The 23,140-nt window shown below is 33.3% G+C and overlaps 1 long non-coding RNA gene across 1 annotated transcript in view; it reads left to right on the forward strand.

Moving 5' to 3' along the window:
* The window catches only part of LOC116183615 (uncharacterized), an 85,940-nt gene that overhangs the window by 62,448 nt on the left and 352 nt on the right, over nucleotides 1-23,140 (forward strand). The gene's annotated exons all lie outside the window — the stretch shown is intronic.

The raw sequence follows: 23,140 nt of genomic DNA on the forward strand, positions 1-23,140 counted from the left end.
AGCAAATAATTTGTTAGGAGCGATTGTAAAATATTCTGTAATTTAAGCTCATTACTGAATGAAAATGATCTGAAAGAATATAACGATTAAACACTCCAGATTCTCACATATTGATCGGAAAATATCCCTTAAATGTAAAAACTATATTTATACAATGATTATTAATTTATATTTATTATTTAATAGGTGTTCTTCAGATTTTAATTTTCTTGAATGACTTCATAATAATGCTGTTTTATATTTCCACTATCAGCTAACCTCTGTTAATAAGGACAGGAAAAAAACAACCAGAAATGCAATGCTTTCTTTTTTCCTGGCACAGTTCAAACAATAGATAACACTGTAAGACACAGAAGAGACTTTTATGGAAAAAGAAGTATGTTCTGCCAAACAAATCACAGTGGGCACTTTAAGCAAATTTAACAAGTAGGTAGAATAAATATGGTGCTGTATGATACATATTTTATGAGACCGTAGGCCATTACATATTTTTTCATAAATTTTTAAACCTGTGCAATTTTCCACTCCAATAATTTTAAATGAAAAATGTTTTACTTTAGAGAAAATTAGTTGAAGGACTATTGTATGAATAAACAAACTTTGCTTAAGAGAAAGAAAATAGATTTTTTTTAAGCAAAAAGCCAATTTGTATAATTTTGTTAAATGCTTTAATTAGGAAAGTGCATAAGTAGTTTAGAAGTGCAAAGTGCTTTGGGCTGGTTAGTAAATTACAGAGATGTTTTAAAAATGCTCCCCATTGGTTATAGTAACTTGAGTAGGAGTCCTGAAATTAGTGTTGTAGATATGTCAGAGCACATCAAGATTTTCACTGACCAAACATAATACAGTTCAGCTTTTCTGTGAAAAGCAGGCTGAATTCATTGACTGTTATACTCCAATAATGCAAAGGAGGCTTTATTTTGTTTCTAACTTCCAGTACTCTCATCCTGGAAATCTTATGTGATTGTACTTTTCTATTTGTTCGCAATTAATTCAGGACTGTGGCAGAAGTGGACCAATGTCAATAATTTACTCATGTAGAAGTTTTAATAATAAATCTATTGTCTGTGACATACAGATACTATATTTCAGATTAGTTATGAAAAATCTCAGGTATTAACTGTAAAATGAGAAATTAAAATTGTTTCTAATTTTAGCATGGATTTTCAGTTGCTATGTGTTTGTCTTCTCTTGCAAGTCTGACTTTACAGTTGTTAGAAACTAGGGTCTGCCCCATTGGGACAAAATGACAAATATTGCTAGTCATTTAGAAACATACGTTAAAAGATTACCTTAACTCTGAAGGAAACTGTGATTAAATATTTTTTACATATAGATATACAGTATTTTGTTTATATATAGATACATGCAATCCAATACATACAATATTTTTATATATACATAAATAATTCCAAAGAAAATAAAAGCATTACATCAGGAAATTCAGCCTTAAAATATATAGAATTGTTTGACTCACAAACTCAGTCACTGAAAATGTCTGGGATGTTTTTAAATGATCATGTATTCATCAGAGTTTTATTTGGTTGTGGATTTAAATGTAAGGTCTAATCTAATTATGCACACTGCATTCAGTCATGAAACTGGATTTTTCATGTAGTGTGACAGTTCCTCATCAAATCCCTTTTCTGTATTTATATTTATAATAGGAAAAACCTTGGGAACTACTGTTTGAGTACAAGTATTAAAATTTAAAAGTTCATGTTGTTGCTGAGATAGAGAGAAATATTATGCGAAAAGGGTTAGTTACAAAAATTCATCAATTAATCAAAATATAAGTAGTGTATAATAAAATAACAGTGTTAGAAGAGCAGAAAAAAAAAAGAGAAAATTATTGTTTCAAGATTGTGAGCATCCTAAATTTGGAAGTTGATTTTTCTATATTATTCATGTTTTCATGGTGTTCAGGTGCTCTTGCTATTTACTGGAGCCTTTCATTCCTAACAGTATGGAAGCAGAACTTCATGGGGTTTGTTATGAAGCATATTTTGAGTGTTAGTGTGTGAAAATATAGAATCTAGAGGATATGGAATCAATCAGTAGAGGTTGGCTATGAAAGTAATTGTCAGTACGATGCAGACTGTATTTTTGTAGGTGTTACAAAATTGAATGTTTAAGTAGAATAAAGGTAAGAATAACTGGTTGGTCACAGAAGTAGGAAAGAAGGCACAGAACTGTTAGAAAATTTAGAATCATCAAGCACCTAGGTTGGAGGGAGCATTATGGAGTCATCTACTTCATTCCCCTCTTCAAAGTAAATTGGTACGTGATAGGGTCTAGAACTTAAAGACATTTTGAAAGAATTTTAGACTGAATTAAAAGGTGGGTGTCATTACAGAACATCCTGAAGGATCTGTCCTTTCAGAGTAAAGGTCATGAGGGGTCTGTCCTGTCAGAGTAAAGACCATAACCTATGTTCAGTGTAAAAAAATATTCAGGTTGGTGAACAAATAGGAAGGAATAGGTTCATTTGCAAGCCAACTTCTAGGGGAATGATGGGTATTTGGAACAGTTTGAAAAGATAGAAGAGCATTTGCTTGGTTTGTCAGTACCAGAAAATCGTGTGCTGCAGCTTTTGGGATGAAGCCAGGCTGAGAGTGCAGCCTGGGTGAGTGGACAAGGAGAGCCACACGGGGAGAGTGGCTGAGGTGGTGCTGCACAGCAAGGATCAGTCCGTGGTGATGGCTGAGAGCACAGCCTGGGGTCAGCAGGATGACACTGCAAACAGTGGCTGCAAAAAGCTGAGGAGTTCCTGAAGGGGTTGCAAGAGCATTGCTTAGTTGTGTTCACATTTAGCTGATGACTAAACCACTGTGAGGAGGTCATAGAGGCAGAGAATAAGATTTCAGGTCAGAAGACGCACACAGATCCCAGAGTTTCTGTCCTAAATGTGGTGTCTAATTTGTGGTGATGGATGGGACTGTAAGAGATGTTCTGATAACACAAGATCTAATTATAAATTAGCAAGATTACAATTTGCATACTTATGTTATTCCATTCTGAAAAATGGTATTTTTACAAGTCATTGAGTTCCTATGTATTTTCACAGAAATAGTTCCTTGATTTGTATATAAACCTTCTTTTTTGTCCCTTGTTTACTAGGTTTTGCAGCTCTAAAATGACATCAGACTTAGTTCACCAAAGACATCCATCATACAGTAAGATGCAGCAGTAAATATCCAAGGTGCATACAGCCTACTGTCTATTAAATTCAGAAAGTTCTTCCGAGTTTTATTTTAAATTTCTATTCCTAAATATTCACTACAGAACAGCAGTGCACACTTGCTAAGTGTCACTATTAATATAAGAAACAAACAAAAAGGTGTTTTGGAAGGTCTTTTAACAGGTATTAGGGCAGGCTCAACACTGAAAATCTGCTGCACAATTTAATGTGTGATTGAAAGGCATTTGGGGACCTTTCAACCTGCTATTGATTTTTTGGTGCTTTGAAAAGTACTAAAACATTTTAAAGCCTTGGTTTAGGTAACCATATATGACTCATAATATCAACAAAGATAAAAACTTTTTTAAAAGAGCAAACTATATTTGGATGACCCTGGGATGCTACTGTGGTGATAAAAAGAATTGAAAGAGTACATTAAACCACTTCAGCAAAAATACATATATTTTAAAAAATATAATGAGTTCTCTTGTGCCAGTAGTCTTTAAATTATGTCATTTAATGTTAGTATGCAAAAAATATATGTTAGTTGAAATCTGGGCTGTTCTAGAAGGTATTTTAATAAGCTCTAATTGCCATTATTTGCAATTTTTATTTTTAGCATTGTTTATCTAAGGGCCCCTTATCAAATAATAAAACTCCTTTTTTGTATTATTATCACTAGAAAATTGTCTAGCTTGTTATTTTTCACAAAGTGGACTGCCCTGTAGAGAATCTTAAATGTATTTGTTTAATGCAAAAAGAACAGGGGAGTCTGAATTATTAATTATTAATGAGAAATTTAGCTAATTACCTAATAGAAGGATCTGAAGGTGCAGTCATTCATTTAGGAGAAGGAAATTACACTGACAAAAGCAAAAATTCAGTTTCCTATTTATCAGCAGTATAATTTAATGAAAGATGAAACTTAAATGTGAGAATATGCAAATCCATAAGCTGGTTTTCTCAGTATTTGGTTCGCTTGTTTGTTCGCTCATGCATTTAGTTTCTTGTGTTTGGGATTTTCTTGGATTTTTGTTTGTTTCACTTCATAGCCTTTCTACATTAAAGTTATTTGTTTGAAATGAATATGGAGAGGGAACAGTGATTTCACAAATTAAACTACTTCTCTAAATATAATGTTTTTGTTATTTCTATGCACAGCTGGCAATTTAGGTATTCATGTTAGCAGCTATCATATTGTTCCATGCAACTGTCTACTGGGGTCTCCAATCATCCACTTGAACTGTACTGAATTGTGGTAAACCCAGTATATTTTAAAAGTTTGAGACAGGTATGAAAGATTTGTTCATAGTATTAACTAAAGCAGTAGGAACAAAGGAGAAACTTACATTAACTTCTCTTAATATATGGCATTATGGTAATTAATTTTGTCAGCATTACTGCCAAGACCTTTCATTTTCTGACCTTTAGAAAAATCTGTTTTTCTTACAAATCTTCTGTTTATTTCCAGCTCATAACTGAAACTTCTGAAGTTTATATACTGTGCCTGTTGAGTTAGACATATGACCAGCTGATACTGCTGTTTAATTGGTAACTTCATAAAATTTGAAAGTGCATGATTGCACCAAATCCAAAGATCTCCTCATTCCACTATTTTCTTTTAGCAGGGGACATCAAAATTTTTTTAAAGTTATTTTATTTCTAAATGACTATAAAAAGAAACTGAGCATGTTTTTTTTTTTTTCCTAAGTAAAAAGGGTTTGGGTCAAGTATGTTGAGTTATACTCTTGCATGTATTCTTATTCTCCATTTTTTGTCAGCTGATGGACTGAATCTGGAGATGCATTTGCAGGTGAATGACAGATCAACAGGCATCTTTCTGCAACATAGCCAGTGTATTTTGCATGGGAAGTTTACTTATTAGAGTTGTAAATGTGAAAAAGATGGGAAAAATTAAACTATAAGAAATCACCGGTGTCTCAACTCAAGCTTTTAGAGAAGAAGGAGTAGGAAATATTAAGTCTGTTAATATTTTTCTTCCATATATTTGAAGTGGCCTGACCTCAGTTATGTGGGCCAAGTTTTGTTAGACAGAAATAAAATTCAGAATGTAAGTTCCTTAGAGGAAATATTATCCTACTACTGCATATAAAATAAATATTTTAGTCCTTTATCTAGGTGATTTTAAATATGATCTTGTTTTGTGGTAGCTGTTTTATTAACCTATTTAAATCAGTGTTGTTGAGATATCAGAGTTGGTGTTATCAGATTTCTTAGTTTTATGTTTTTACAAAAAAATATTTTAAAAGTTGTAGAGATCAATTTAACATCTGGTAAGAGCCGTCCATTTGAAAATGCAAACAGAATTCACTTAGTGACCTGCTTATGAAAGCAAAAACACCATCTGCTGGGTGCAAAAATATTTTATCTTTCATCAACAGCAGACCAGCATCAAACTAATGGATTCTTTTCAGTCCTCAAAACAAGGAAAGCAAAACTATTTAAAGAATAAGGAATTTTTTTTAAGTTTGAGGTTTTAATGAACTGGAACATTGTGTGATTATTGTTTGTAACTTTTAGTAAATATTGTTTTGCTGTTCTGCTTGTGTACATAATAAACCAGATTTATCATGGCATTTTTTTTCTTGATTTGTTTCTTACTATTACAATTAGTTCATTTTAGTGGAAAAATGCCACTGAAAAGCATATGCAATAGAAAATCATTATTGAACTGTAATTGTATCTGTACATCCCATAGTAACACAAATGTAAAAGGAAATATGTTATAATTCTACATTGCTGAAAAGTGCCAATTATTACACATTTTTCACTGGTGAATTTTAAGTTCTACAGTATATAATGAGAAATAACTAACTCTCAAAAGAAGAAACCAAGATAGTTGAGTTTTGGAAAGCATCAATGAGGAATTTATGAGAAAAAATGCGATACTGCAGAAACAAATATGTGGTATACAAGGTGTTCGGATAGGTGTTCTGATCTGCTCCAGTGCCTTCTGCTTTGAAAACACAGAACTAAAGGAATGAATTGGTGGTGCAGACTGATCATTGATGAATGAGTAATTATTAGGGTATACTGTAACATTTTGGTACTTGTGCTAAAGAAATAACCAATATCATTAAGCTTAGAAAGTGTCCATGAAACCGATTGTTCTCCACATTTCAAAAAGTCCTAGCTAAAAACAATGCAGAAGGATCCAGCAGAAACTGCTGGATGGCAGTCAAATAGTTTGTTTGGATTCCATTCAATTACAGAAAAACCCAAATAAGCCAGACAAAATCTGTGCACAGATTTTTGCTAAACACCATTATTTCAGTGTTCCTTCAGAAATAGCTTATAGAAAGACATACCTATAAGTCAAACACATGGATCTATCTGTAAAATAAACCATACAGCAGTGGGAGAAAAAAAAAAATCTTAGAGGGCTAGAAGATAAAAACTGAATATCTAGATTTTTTTCTTTTCACACTATATGTATATACATTCATAGCTCTGACATTAATATTTCTAAAATTAGAAAGAGGTAACCTCTAAAACTGGATAAAGTAGTCATCAAATAAGGAAAATTGATGCACAGAATGACAGTTTGCCTATATAATCTTGGGCTGTATCTGGAAAAACAGATAAAAAGCAAGAAAGAAGACAATAACTTGAAAGACAGATATATTACATATTTTATTACTCTTGATACTGTGCAATAAATTATGTCTTATTTCTTGTTACAAAGTGAACCAAAGGCTGATGCATTTTCTCACTGTCATTGTATTTCTATATTAGGACAATAAATTCATGCTTTGATACCAGTCTCATTCTATTAACAGTGTATTTTTCCACAGTATCTGACCTAACAGGAAATTCACTTTAGCCACCTCCTCAACATCTCCAAAGGCATATTGTTTACAAAGATTGCTCTGCAAGATCTCTTTGAGAAGTGTGCTTAGCTGGAACAAGTAACATTTGCATCTGGTTAGAATATCTGAGTGAATATTCACAGTGTGACTGCTATGTAGGTGCATTTAAAAAGCCATGGAAGTATCTCATGCCCAGTCTATTGACTGATGTATTTTTTCCTTATCTCTTAATAGGCTGTATCACACACAGACACTTTGATTTATGTTATCTCAAACATTTTCTTACTTCCAGTTTTAGACTTTTCAAATAAAGCTTAGCATCAGATGCATCCTTTACCAAGCAGGAAAAAGGATTATTTTCTGACACTTGAAAATACATTCTCCTATGTTTAGAGCATGCATCACACAGTATTCCCATCTTAAATAACCTTGGATATTATTGCCAGAAGCAGGACCTACCTGAAATATTACACTAGAAATAATGATATATATATATTCACATATATAAAAAATATTTATACATATATAAAAATATTTATATATAGTTTATATATATTATATATATATATTTATGGTATATATATATATTATTTATATGTATATTTATGGTATATATATATATGGTTTAACATGAGACTGCATATGAGTATGTAATATTACAAATATTTTAGCAACAGTATTGTAATTATATTAATAGTCATTTGGCTTACCTCTAAGAAAAATGGTATGATATCTATTGATTTATTCAAAAAGTAATCTGTGAAAACCCATATACTTTTTTATGAATCTCCAATTATATTCAAAGCTGCTTTATACAGCAGGGTATGTTCTATTACCTGTGGGAGCGTATATTTCTTGGCTGTTCTCAGACGAAACTGCCTTTGGAACAGTATAAACTGCTAGTCATTAAAATTTATTCCTTTTTCTTATCTCCAAGTTTTTTTCCATGATCAACCTGAGTACTCTGAAGTTCCTTTTATGCACTCAGATCCTCATATCTACCTTATTCTAAAAGCTAGAGACAAAATTATGACTTAGAGACACAGGTATTAGCCAAAATGTGGCTCAGTGCAGAAACAAATATTGTTTACAAAGAACTGGGAAATCAGAAAAAAAAACATGACTTTTCTCAATTTTTCTTGGGAAGCACCTATAATAAAACCACCAGCTATTTAGGAGTCCCTGACAAGCAAGTAGAACAGATTTTAGTCTTTTTGTTCCAAGTTGTTTTCTTTATGTGTCAAGGAAGATGCTGCATCTGCCAACATTCCACATGACACCTTTCTTCTGGCAATAAATGTCCTTTATTTTCCTTGTAAGGTAAACAGGGTTTACCTTACCCAGCTTTTTCAGCACAATTAAGAATCAGCTTTTCTATAACAGTGCAACATGAATTATTTGATAAAAAATAATATTTCCAAATAAAAATAAATATCCCATATTTGAAAGGGAGGCTGGATCATAGCCACATCTTTTGCCCATTCCTAGAAGAGACTTTTCTGTAGCCTGAGGAGGACAGAATTTCAGCCAGATGCTACATCTGCCCAAATCCAATGGAGCGATGCTGAAGCAGAAGTGATACAGACATTCCTCTTGTTTAAATTGCTTTCATTGCTGGATCTGGTCTATGTGGCATTGGATCTGTCAGGCATGTGCAGCATTATAGCCATGTCTGTGGGATTTCCAGGCACTGGCAAGTCATCAGATCTTTACTTATATGAAATAACTGTTTGCTTAGCATTTAAATGATAATTCTAAAAGAGAAAGAAATACTTATTATGGAAGAATGCCTGTCAAAAATTTGACCTCTTAACTGGGTAAATAAATATTTAATGTAATTTAATTTACAGAATTATTTAATTAAATATAAATTTAATTTATTTTTAAATACAAAATACATTAAAGGGTGGATATGAGGTATCAAACTGTACATGGAATATTAGAACAGTGTGGTGCACAAAGTTCACAATATTTTACAGTGTAGGTAACTGAGTGTTTATTTCACTTTAAAGACTTGTAAAGAGTAAGGACTACAGAGAAGTCTTTATAGTTTGAAGATAGCATACTTGTGACATAAAACTTTCTCATAATGAAAGGAATTATCTGCTAGGCTTTAGCAATGGGTCTTACTGAATTTTCCATTTTCCCTTTTGGCTTTACAGTGGTTTTTCCTCTTTTAAACTGCAAGAATGTCTGACATCAAATGAATGGTGATGATGTATTTTCTTCTAGCAGATGTATCTGAGTACAAAACATCTTTCTCTAGTTGGGGTGAATTAACTGAATGGACAGTGAAATTCAAATAATGATGTAATAACAGCTATATGGAGTACATAAGTTTTAATTTTTCTGGACTGGTTATAACCCTCAGCCCACTGAAACTGACTGTCCATGAAGTCTTTAGTTCTGAAATGCATATGAAAGCAGAAAGAATTTTTTTAAGTGAAATATGAGAGTCAGGGAATCCTAGGTATTTCTTATAGTTACATCCAAAATAAAGGCAACTCTGCATTTAGATTGACTATTCCAGTGAAAATCCTATCTTAAGGTAAAGATTTATGCTCCCTGGCTTTTGGAAAGTTTCTGAATTACTGTGCCTGCAAAAATTTTGAAAACAAAAAGAGGCAGGAGAGGATATTAATGAGAAGAAAACCTTGAAATAAAAGAAAAAAATCTATTCTTGTTTAGTAGATACCAGCATATAAATAAAAAACTAGGTTTCCTTATTTAAAAATTAGAATTAACCTTCTGTGATAGATCCAGGGTTGGTTGTTGCAGCTGGCAACCCAGAGACTTTGTCAATAAATTTAGTCAGCTTTTCCTTCATCTTGGATTACTTCGTTCACTTAGAGTCACTCCAGGGATGTCCTTTTGCTTTTCAATGAAATGTATTAAAGTCTTTATAAAGGTTTAATCTAACCTGCAGGTATAACAAGATGAGAAAAAACTGCCTGGTCTATAAACATTTTTTAAAAAGGACATCAACTAGTTCTCAGCTCACATAGGCTTATGTCTGGTGTCTAGTGTCCACAAGTTAATTGTTAAAGTTTTATATGTACATAAATTCACTTATACATAGTACATCTTGTTGGTCTGTTTGCCAGAACACAAAGAGAAACTTGCTGTACACAAAATAATTTCACAGCCTGACAGCATTTCTACTCACAGAATTAACTGAAATACGTACAGGCCTTATGTCCTTGTTGAAGAGACTAGAACTTGCCCATGTCACTTAGTTAAAAACAAAGTAAAAAAGCAATACACTCTTGTTTTTTCCTTCAGTTAAAAAAAATTGTGTTAAGCCACCTGCAGAGGAGCTATCATATTTCCTTTAACTGCCGCCACTGGTTACATCTGGAGAAAGAGAATCTTTGCGATCTGTTCAGACATGAGTTAGCAAAACTCCCAATGATTCTTCTTTATGCTGGGACAGAATGTTTATGCAAGCATATTAAATGAAAATCTTCCTCAAAAATACATTCTGCAATATAGTAATGCTATCAGTGAACAGCATCTCATATGAATGCAGCTCCATTGAGTGAACTCACTATTTCTAGGGTTGCCTTTCTTCTACATACTAGTCTTGTGATCTGGAAGAAGAGACCAAGTAAAGGCAATGAGAAATGAGATTAGTAAAATGCAAATATTTAATTACTTTTGTATTATATATTTTCTATATCTCCCACTTTAATATCTCTCTAGACTGATTCTTTTGGTACAAAGTATTGTTCTTCTAATGTGTTTTTCTGTTACGTTTGAGTGTATTGACTTCTTTTCATAACAGGCAGAAATGTGTAAGAAATAAAAAGTTACAACTACCTATGGATCTACAATCCACTAGACAAATACCTAGGTTTTTTATGGTATTTGAGGAGAATTTCCTGTAATTGCTATTCATGCCTGTTGCATCTTCTCTTGTCTTTGGGCACTGTGGAGAAGACTCTGTCTCCCTGTTCTTTACTACCCTCCACTAGATGTTTGTACACATTGATAGGATTCCTTGATCCTCCTCTTCTGAAGGATAACCTCCCACCCATTTGCTGTACTCAAATTTCTCTTTTGTGCAAGCTGGGTAACACACTGTATATGTAAATCAAGGATTTATTATTAATCTAGCTGAAATCTTAGCAGTTCTAATCAAAATATTACTATTAGTCCAGTTGTGGTGTTGCTAGATCTTAGAGTTTTAAGGAAGTGCAGTTAAAATTAATGTACGCAAACTTATGCAAAGTATGCACCTCTTTCTTTGTAGTTACTTTCCTTCTATTCATCTCCCAAGCCCTGAGATGGATGGCTTTGGGCTGCCAGTGGAAAAGTCAGCAGCATACCAAGTTCTTTGCCAGGAGTATGATGTTGATGATTTCCTCATCCACATGTGAGAGGCCAGTGGAAGTTGTTTTTAGTGTGTTGCTGGCACACTCCACACCTTTGTCTTTCTTCCCTGGTTCACAGCTCCACAGTGTATCCACATTTTCTATCCATGAAATGTGTCCCATACTTTCTTCTCTTTGCTGTCCCAAGCACTGCTTTTGCTCATTTCCCAGAGGTGCATTTCTTTGCTAACCAGGAACTAGCACTGGAGAGTTTATAGCTCTGATGCCTCTGGTAGCCTTCTATAATGTTCAAGGCTCCTGCTACAGTCATGTGTCTGTCCTGGCACACATCGTGCTCCTGCTGCAGCCAGGGACAGTTATTCTACACATAACAACTACTTATTATCACTAACCACCTCCTCAAACCCAGCTGCAACAGCAGGTGTTATGCCACACACCTCTCTGAAGCTAAAGCCACCAGCATGTTTACTCCTCCAGGCCAAATCACCACTCCAGACAGACCAACACAAGTCCAAAGTCACAGATGGCCTGAGGCCAGGTTTGTTAGTTCAACAAGACTACAGCCAGATACAGTCAGTATTTACTAGTCTACAAGGACTCATTTTCTATTGAAAAATAATTTCTGAAGCACCCATAGCTGTAAAAGAGGAAAATATATAGTGGTTTGCTATTTTCCTTATGTTCTGTGGTCTTGTACTAAAGTTACATTAATATACCCATTTATTTCCTCATAATGAGGTTTATAATAAAGTGGAAAAAAACCTTTCACAACAGAAAATGACATTGCTTATTGCTTGACCTTTGACCTTAGCAGAAATCTGATTGAAATGTTGTGAATATCCCAGTCATAACTTCATTTGTGTTGCCATCTTCCTGGTTTTAAGCATGATTTATTTATTTAACCAGGCCCTAATTTAAACTTGCAAAATGCAAACAGGAGCAGTTATTTTCCCAACTATGCTGCATCATCCTTGAATTGTTAAGTGATAATTCCTTGTGTCTACCCTTGATATGTTTTCACCTTTTTAGTTGTTCCTTTGTGGTTTGCACATTTTGTCTATTTTTACAGATGTGGTAAGCTAAGTTAAAAAATAAATAAATATGCTATTTTTCTACTTCTAAAAACTAAAAAGCCTATGAAAAGTCCTTTGCAATTCATAGCGTTATGAGTAATTTTCCCTTGGGACTCTGTCTTGCATGTTCTAAAGAATTAATGATGCTGGAAATTAAACAAAACTGTCTGGTTTAGATAATCAAGGAAGATAAGCATCCTGTAGGAAGTACTTTTTGTCTCCTTGAGCTTTTTCCTCAGGACCTGTGAAGTTTCTTTGTAACTTGAAGATGGAAGGTCTTATTAGATGAGGAAAGCAAATGAGCACTGACCTCCAGCACCAGAATGTGTAATGGTGTGAAGTTTCCTTGGTACAATGATGCTAACAAAAAGTGACAATACCCATTGAAATGGGCTAAAACATAAGAAAAATCAATTCTTAATTCTGCCTTTAAAATTGTGCCAGAGAACCAGCATTTTGACAACCTTTAAAAATCAACAGAGCACATTAACTTCCAAGTGGGTTCATGGACATTTCAACCTTTTATTTATTCACTTATCTTTTTTGAATACATAAGGTACATGACAAAAGCAAAAGTAAGCAGGATGCCTTCTTACTCCTTTAGAAGAATCAGGATGTAAAATTAGCTAGAGCAAAGGCATGAGTTAGGCACTTGGATTCTGGCTTTGTCCAATTAAATCAGAAAATGGTTCCATATTTATTCAGCCTCCTGTGCAGAATAGCTAAATGACTATCCTATCTATCATTAATCATGCTTCCCTAATTACCTTTAAAGCTCTTTGTCTTCTGGATCACATTTATTAAAAAGCTACTTTGAAGAAAAATGCAATATTTTAATACAAAACTTTTGTATAGTATTCACTCAGATTTGGGGATGTTGACTATAACATTGCCTATTTAACATAAATTTTGGACAAGTATGACTTTTTTAGCTTATTTTTTAACATAATTTACATTTAAATCACAGGATTTACAAGGTATGCAGCATTATAAAGGTCTAGAGGGCTTTGCCTTTGGGCCTGCTGCCATGAAACACAGTTGTTAGCATGGCATTTATTTCAAGTCATGTTTTTGTTGTTCATTGCTGTTTTAAAGAGTCCTATTAATCACTGTACATAGACATGAAGAGAGGCCATATTGTGTATGTGAATAGCATTCTTCTGTGCCTCAAACCTTGCTACTAGCCTTTAGTAATCTGTCCTGGTTTTGCGTTAATTAAATTTTTGGTGAACATGAATAAATCATGTCAAGCCATCAGATATCCTACACCAAATTTCTTTTTTTTTAATAACTTATATATGTCAATCATTTGTGTCTACACAAATTTGGAATTTTTTAGCTATGAAAAGGGATTTTTTCTGACTTTGATATAGGAGAAAGCTTTTCTCCATCTACTTCCTCATCTTGCTGAAAAATTTACTGCTGTTTTTATGTTATTGTATCACAATGAAATTGGTTTTCTCTCACTTTCTGCTATTTCCAATGATAAATTTGTTTAATTCTGCAGACTTATAGGGAATATTTTGACTAGGAAGTATTTTAGGTAAATGAAGCAATTCTCTGGAAGGGACAGTAGGGTTCTCTGAGAGAACTGTCTCTACTGCAGAGCTGCTGTGTTGTTTGAGTTTTTCCCCAACAAGGTAGGCTGTTTCAACTTTACCTATGCCAAAATTTTCATTTGTATGATTTCCCCTTCTGATAGCAGAGAAATTTTCTGTTAATAACATTTTCTCCTCTGGGTGTCAGACGCTGTGTGACCTTCACTGAAACTGATCTGCAGTGAAAGGGTTGTAACAAAGTAGACAATAAATGGGGAAATAACAGCTGTGTGAGAATTGGTTTCCTGAGTAAAAAAAAAAAAAAAAAAACGAAGCAACTAGTGGGAAATTGTAAGGCACATCTTAACTTTATACTTACTGCCCTTTTATATGGAAAAACTTGATCAATAACTTTAAAGTGCTTGTGTTACAGTGACATTCATCAAGTATTTTCAGGTAGGAAACAATTATTTCCCATGTGGGAAGATTCATGTTTTCCATCTTTCTTCTTAAGGCAGAAAGATTACAGGGAGAAGGAGTCAGAGAATCTCCTCACTTTTGCATCCAAATACTAAAATAAACTAATGAGAAAACTCTGTTGGGACAACAGATTTTGTGTCTGTGTATATGTTATACTATGCCTGATTTTTGTAGCTAATTGAAATTGTCATTTGAGAAGACATTTGGTTTAGGCATTAATATTAATGTTGATAAATATTTTAAAATTTTGGGATAAACCAATATGAAATCTTGGAGCTAAATGGTCTCCTAAGAATTACAATGTATACAATTGTACAATGTATAATCAGACACTTTTGGTCCTCTTTTACATTCCTGAAGGTTTCAGAGAAATAAATAGATACTATTCTGTATAAAGGAAATCTGAAGTGATGCTAGAAGACAGACTAACATTGTACCACATGTATGGGGCTGTTTCTGTACATCTGAACTGAACAATTTAGCTGTTTTTTCTCTCTCATTGGGCTGATGTTACACAGATAAGCTAAATAAGCTCTACTTAAAGCAGAAACGGGCATCAAGGGAATGGTCATATGGGAATATTTGTCTTTTTAGCTATTCAAGCAGTTCAAATGTAGGTTCACATTACACTGGATCTTTTAGGAAGCAGCATTCTAGTTTCAGGTCAAGAATAGGACCTAGGGAAAGCATTCCCATTTTGCATTCATCCTGATACATTTAATGACTCTTTTTAGACTGCTGCTCTGTTAACCCCATGTGCTTGCAACAGAGTCCTTGATTTATGATAATCCCTTTTAATATTGCAAGGGGGCATTTCATGAGTTGTCTCACAACTGAATATTCAAGTGTGTAAAATTTTTATTTGGAATGTTGTTAAGTTGATTAATAATTATATTACAGAAAAATATGTGCAGACTCAGGGAAAAAAGAAAGATAAATAAAAAACTTCTATGGGGCCATCTATATGCCAATTTTTTTTCTAAAAAACCTTAAAACTAGAAAGATGTTGATATTTTTTACTATCTGAATAAACTCATATTATATATCAATGCCATTTTAATACCAGTTATTGAATATATGTTTTGGAAAAAATGCCAGTTTTGAATAAGGGAGATAATAGAATTATATATCTACCTCCATATTGGACTAAAATTTTGATGAATAATAAATTAAAAATGGAAGAAGAGGAGTCTTAACAGAACAATAAAGATTTGTTATTTGCTAATTCTAAGCGAATATTTACAATAAATGTTTTTAGCTAGCAGAACAAAACTCTTTTATGTCCTGAATTCTTAAGGAGAAAAAATTAAGCCCCACTGAAGTGTGATGGGCCTGAGCAGGGATGACATGGAACAGGCACAGGTTCATCAGCCAACCTCCTGCTCAGACCACAAAGTTTCTCAGTATGAATTTATTTATGAAGAAGAAGCCCTTGAAGGATAATAGGATGGTGAGTTGCAGAAGCATGCAATATTGTAGTCACTGAATTGCTCTGCCCTCAGTTAAAAATGCAGTTTGGTATTGGGTGAAACTGAGGCAGAGGTGCCGGAACCATTTCTGAAACACATTGGACCTTTTAGTCAGGTATTGTGCTTGGCAAGTCAACTAAAACACTTTACCCACAGAAATTTATAAAAAACTGAATGACACTGGCAGATTCCAATCCCACACCCACTCTTGTATCTACCTAAGAAGGTTTTATTATGTCAGAAACTGACAAAGACAGGAAGAGTGCATGCAATGGATTAATCAAAAGCAGTTGGGAGGAATTTTACATAGTAACTCTTACTGCATTTGACATTTAAAATCCTTGAGGTCTAAATGTAATACAATACATAAGTATAGATATTTAATATACTTTTCCTGGAAGCAGAATTGGCCCACCAAGTAGTACAGAGAAGAAGAAGGAAAAGATGTCCTGTTTCACTAGTCTGTAGATTGCTGGATGACCCATGCCTTTCTGGAAATAATGCTGTTTTATTTGTTGCTGCAATTTGGAAAAGTACTAAGACCTCAGAGAGAAGAATCCTCCAATGGAAACCCAGCAAAACAGTCAATTAAAACATTACTTTTAAAAAGTGTATCTTGTATGCATGTGAACTTTCTGAGTATTGTTTACAATGTTAAATATTTAGGAGAGATAGTAGGGAATGGATTTCTGTGTTAGGGTGTTTTTGTTTGTTTTTGTATCATATTTCAAACATTTTGAATGTGGCTTTTGTTTTTCAATGGAACTGAAAAAGACTTTATGAGTGTGATACTCATGAAGAACCTGAAACTTAAGGACATTTTAAATTTTATCCAAGATGTTAATTATACAATAATCTCTTAGGCAGCATTAGATCCTTATAATTAAAGTGCATTTCTGCACTACTACAAAGCTGAAACAACTATTACCAAAGGTGCACCTACTTTTTCTGGTTTGTACTATATGTCTGTAAGATATAGAGCTTTTTACCCATTTCATTAAGTTTTACATGTTTTTTCACTCTTAAATAAAGATGTAATATTTAAGCAATTGATGATGACTTTTTTCAGTTCCGTTACCTGAATTGCAGGTCACTTCCTGCTCAGCTGTGATGAAGGTAATTTTCTCTTCTAAATGCTCTATGTTTCCTAAAATGTAATTCAAGTTACATTGAAATTTGCTGCATTTTGATAAAGGGTTTGTGAGCGAATGCTATTATTAACTGACTAAGGAGTTATGTAGGTGTGTAATGGCTGGCTTCTCTGTCCTCCTCAGGAGCAAAGTACAAGCACACCTTTCTTTGAGTTTTGCATACTGTATTTAAATTCTAACACCTGTGGCTTAAACTGTAGCTTTATTCCAGTTTTGAGTAGCTTTCACCACAGGGTGCTGGCTGAGCTTGTACCTACACCCCACCACCTGCCACATACTGGGGCTTATCTGAAAAGAGATTTCACTGAAGTCATGCTGTGTGGCCTGAACGAACCTCACCTTTTGTCAATGTGACATAGGATTAAAAAATAACTTGAAAGGGCAGCTGCTGTGACCTTTTTAGCATTGTTTTGTACAGACTTAATTTTTTAAAAAACAATTTCTAAAGGTAGTTAACTATTTTATTCATGAACTAAATAATATGAATACTGAATGATGCACTGAAGAGAGAAGAATTGTGGAGATAAAAGATATCTAAAAGAGAAATAAATTATGGTTGTGGAGGAGAGCTGCTTCAGGTCAGGAAAACTGGAGGAATCTGGAGAGTATTAGAGAAGTCCATGTAATTAGATCTGAGCAGAAGCATGCAGAGAACCCAGAAAAGCCTCAACATTGATAATCAAGTAGAATTTTCTTTATTTAACAATCCACAATGAAAGATCTTAGCTTTTGTCTTTGTAATGCATATTCTACATACCCTGTGTATTTTCACACAGAATCACACTGACCCTGGAACTGCTGAGAGAAGTATTGAATGTTTACCATGAAACAGCAATAAGTCAAAATCTGCAAGAGTAAAGGCTCAGCCATTCATGATCCAAAAGGAAATTACAAGTAAACTCACTAAACATAATCAATTTAAAGGTAGGCTTTATTCAATCCAGAACCGGATGCCTCTGGGTTTGCCTAGTCATAACACAATTTTACTTTCCTTATAAACTCTGCCATACCAATGCCTTAGCTGATCTTCATTTGAGGCGACAAGCATCAATGTTACTTCAGGTCACTGTAGTTTAGATTTTGTGGATCTTTGAAAATCTGAGTCTCAACTCAGTCAACAATGTTTGACTTATGTTCGTCCCTAATGAAATCAAAATTGAGTTGGCTTGACATGGACTGACTTTAAATGAATAAGAAGCACAAATGTTTGCAGCAAGACATAATTATTGCCAAAATGGATGGCAAATCTCACTTTTAATGCTATCTGAATGCATTTTTGTAGAGCCAAATGTTAATGAAATAGCAAATGTGGACTTTTGAGGTAATTAATGGGTCAGTGGTTTTCTACCTATTATTGACATAGTTCATCAAATTTGTAAGACCAACATAGCACAATGACTGTACATTTTTTAAATTAGTGTGTGGTTTTCAAAGACATGATGCATGGCATCAATTCCAAAAAGTGTTTTTGAACATCAATAAGTATCTCATCTATTTTAAAAATGAGACTGTCATCAAATAATAAATCAAATTATTGTCATTAAATGAGTTATAATTAACTTATAAAATACTGAAATGTTCTCATTCTCCAACAACTAATTTAAATATCTGATCCTTAAATGGACAATAAAAGCAAGAAGGAAAGTCTTATTTGTAACATGGGAGATGAAAGAGAATAAATCCCTGCTTCCTGAATGAAAGAAAAAAGGCTTTTTAGTCTTTGGCATTGAATTGGCTCACTTTTTGCACAGATGGGTGATTAATTAAATTGATATTTACAAAACCATATAGGAAATTCAGTTACAATAAACTATGACTTCTAAAAGACATAAACATTCTCAGATGTCAGATTTTGCTTATGTTATAATAACAAGGAAAATTCAAGGGCAAAGTTTGTAAAAGTAGAATTACCATTTTTATAAGGTGCAAAAAAATAAAATTGGCTTATTTCCTTTCTTAAAAGATTCTACTCTTGAAAAATTGGTGTAAATTTTCTTGAGTAGTAGATATAAACAAATATGAGTGGAAAAGTTTAGACAACCTGCTCCAAAGGTACTTTTTTTTGGTTTGATTATTAACAACCTTTGATGGATAGAAGTTTTGTTGTATAGAGTGTGTTCATATAAAGGTAAGTTTTTTTGCATTTTCAAACTGGAGATCAATTCATAACATTAGTGGCAGCTGTACACAGAGCTATCATGTGCAAATGTAGCCAGAGTATACTAAGACAATTAGCTTTTTCTGATGAGAAATTGCAGGAAAATGATCTTAATATCTATTATATTTGTTCATCTTTCACTTTGTTAATTATTTCAAGTGGTTGTGGCTTTGAATTTTTTTGGTGTTTTTTTTTAAGTTTATTCAGAAAGTTTCCTTGTTACCCTTTCCTTTTTTCTGTGTGTTAAGTTATATTTTAATATCACATCACTGGAGACTGTGGATTGTTGAAGGCCTGGTGACTTAATTTCTTTTTTTATGGCCTGTATATAGACCCTGAGCTCTTGCACGGTGGAGCTGACTTTTGCCTTTATTGCAATGATGTTCTCTAATCTTCTTAACAATATGAAATAGAAGTAATGTGAATTGTCACGTGAATAGTATTATTACAAGCCAAATGCTAGAATAGGTCTTAAAATGGTAAAAGTCATATGCAGATTTTGGCCCCTGAGTAAAGAGATACATGCACAACAGAGAATTTGAATAAGAAGGAATACTCACAGGAGAATTTTGGGACCATTTATATCCTCAGAGGCTCTGCTTCAGATAGAGGAAGAAGTAGAGAGTTGTCCAACAGATGAGCTACAAAGAAATAGTCAATTGTCCTAGGGAGGTTCTTGTCAGCTTGATTGAACAGCATATTTGATTGTGTGGATTTAGAGCTTTTTACTTACATAAACAGAGATTATGTGAAATTTGTGTCATCACCTATGTAAGTAAAGATGAAAGGGTTTTTATCTAATTAAGGCTTACATCTGGGGTTTTAAGTTATTTATATTTGGGATAGTATTTGATTTCCTGAAGCCATCACTTGGTAGGCAGGTAAACTAGATTATGTGCAGATGTCTTAATTATGCTGTGATACAGAGATACCTATATTTGTCATAAAGAATCTGAAAATTTGACATTTTTTCAAATTTCTAACTATCTCCTCCTAGATAATTTCATTTATCTATGTTGATCTTCAAGTTCATAAAAATTGCTTAGGAAAAAAGGCAAGCTGTTATGATTGTGTCTTTGATAATTTCAAGGTTTTTGATAACTAGAACAAACTGGATTCAAATAGTTTCACAGTGCAAAAAATAATACATCTGTTTCAAAATTAAACTTCACAAAAAATACATGGTGCTTAAAGATCTTTACATTCTGAATTATACTTCACTGGTTTATATATTCATTATTTTAGACAAAATTAGAGGCATTGAAGACCATTAAATACTTTAAGCATTTCTTTTACAATTCAACTTGAGCAAACTTTTGCTACTCTCACACAGAAGTCAGAAGCTAATTTAAAAAAAAAAAAAAAAAAAGAACATTTCTAAGGTTCTGATTCTTTCTGGTGAAAAAGACTGGGCTCCTGTACTGAGGAGCATGATAGTTACAACAGATTTGAGACAACTATGGCTTGTTTGCCTGTTTGGGGAAGTTGTTTATTTTATATTTGTGTAAAAAAAAAAAAAAAAAAAAGACAACTCAAGTAAAAGCATTTGCTATTACAAGTGGTGTAGAGCCCTGAAGCTTGATAGTTTTCCAGAGGGCAACCTAAGTAAGACTAGAATGCAGATTTTTTTGTGCCCAATTGTGCGACAACTCTCCTGATCCCCTTTGAAATAATACTTGACTATATTTCCCTTTTTCCAGTAGACTACGCTTGAATTAAAATGTTCTAAAGAGTATCATTTTGGCAGAACTAATTTTATAATTCAAGTGGATTCTACTGTAGAACAAGGACAGGATGTGAAGATTTCAGTTATTTAATTGATGTATAAACCCACTTTACATATACATATATATACACTGTACAGATGTCTGATTTCCAGAGTATTATTCCCACTTTCTTTTGTCAATCAGTTCTTTGATTAAGAAAATCTTCTACTCCCTGTTTCACAAGTGACTCATTTGTTTGTTTCTCAAAGATATTATTTGCAACTTTGACTCCCAACAGTGAGTATTTCAAAGGCTCAGTTTTCAAATTTCAGTTCTTTCAACAAAATTATCTACTGTGTTTCAAAAGATCATTCAATAGAACTCATATTTTCTTAAAATACAGTATTACTCTTGGGATCACAGTATATTAATAATTTTGTGGTTTAAGATGTATTGAGCTTTTTCACTAACTAATTAAATGAATAAGTTCATAAAAGAAAATTTTATTAAAAAGAGAAGAGATACTGGTCTACTAAAGACTGAAAATTAAATTCTCTCAAATGGTATGTTTGAGCTTTAAAATCAAACCATTAAAAATATTCTCATGTATTATTCTTGTACAGCTAAATTTTTTACGTGCTTAGGATTTCAGTCTCTCAAATATCACACTACATATTCTGAATTTCCACAAGATCTCTTACAGGCTTTAAAAATGTTCAGACATAACCATAGAATCTTGTACGTTAAGGACTCTCATCTTTAAAATATAGACGAGGAAGTGTGCATCCTATTTGTGCTTTAAATTCTGAACCATGTTTCATTACTGTTTACTGTAGCTTCAACGTTGAAAAGAGGGAATAGTTTTGTCTCAAAGGCACACAAAACAGACCTAGACTCTAATTGCGTCCTGTATTTCTTTCTTTCTGGTGACTCTACCATAACAGGCTTTTTGACTCAAACTGCTGAGGAAATACAATAGTATAAAGGGGAAGAAAAAAATAATCCTATTAAACAGAATCTGTATAATAAGCAACAGCTTGAAGAAATTGACCTGTGTTATACATTGCAAATCTTTCCCCAAAAAAAAAATTGTCTCACTTCCTAGAAATCTTTTTAAACAATGCAGACAAAATATTTTTGACTTTGACACATTTTATAAAATTATTGAAAACCACTATAATATTAAACAATGTGATTTGGTGCCCATTATTGATCAAAAATTATATTTTGTCCTAACTGGACTATGTTAGACATACAATACTTGCATAGAAAGTATCTTGATGCTTTATTTGCATTGTACACAAAATTTATCCTGCTAAATAATAATCTGTTAATTGACATACAAATTTAAATGGATGGAGGGCATATTGCTCCATGCAGATTCCTACAATACTGCTTTACTCAGATAGAACACTCACACGGCATAGGAGTCCTTTATGGTTCTATTCTGGTGAGTTGAAGACAGAAGGAAAATACGTAGAGTGGATAAATCACTATAATTTGCATGTTGCCCTGAAACTTCTCAAAGTTGCAATAATTTTATTTATAGGACTCAAATTTCATTCAAATTTCAAGATTAACCAAGATTATACTTGGTTAAAGTTTAGCTTTTATGATACTGTCCTTAAAGGAACCAACACCTTTTAGTTTGAGAACTGAGTTTCTCTTGAAATGTTTCCAGTTACTGTGGTAATTGTACCTTTACTGTTGAAAGCTCACTTAATAGTTAATGTCAAAGTTGTTAAATAACATTTCCTGAAATGTGTGTTTGCAATACTATGAACATAAATGCACAAGAAGCATTTATAGGAAGATCCTTTTTCTCCTAATTAGGTGAGATGCAGTGTCTTGAAGAATTTTTTCATAAAGCAGTCTGAGAGCTGTGATAGTTTTTAGTGTATAACAGATCCACAGCAGTACAATTGTGCTGTGTGCCTGTGTTTGTTTTCTCTGTCTTTCATTTCTTACCTAAGGATATGTTGTTGAATTTTATTTAGCCTAAGTCCTAATAATTGAAGATATTCTGTATTTTCACATGCAAAGCCTGTGAGTTTTCTGGAAAAATAACAAGCACCCTGGCAGATTCAGCTGACTGGTTGATACAAGGTGAAGTTTATCCCATACCCGTTTTTACCCAACAGCTTACCAGGCTTTTATAGCTAGGTATTCTCTGCCTCACTCCCAGAACAAAGGTGTCACTCCCAAACACTGAACTAACCT

The sequence above is a fragment of the Lonchura striata genome, chromosome 4, assembly GCF_046129695.1.
Source record: "Lonchura striata isolate bLonStr1 chromosome 4, bLonStr1.mat, whole genome shotgun sequence".
Lineage (NCBI taxonomy): Eukaryota > Metazoa > Chordata > Aves > Passeriformes > Estrildidae > Lonchura > Lonchura striata.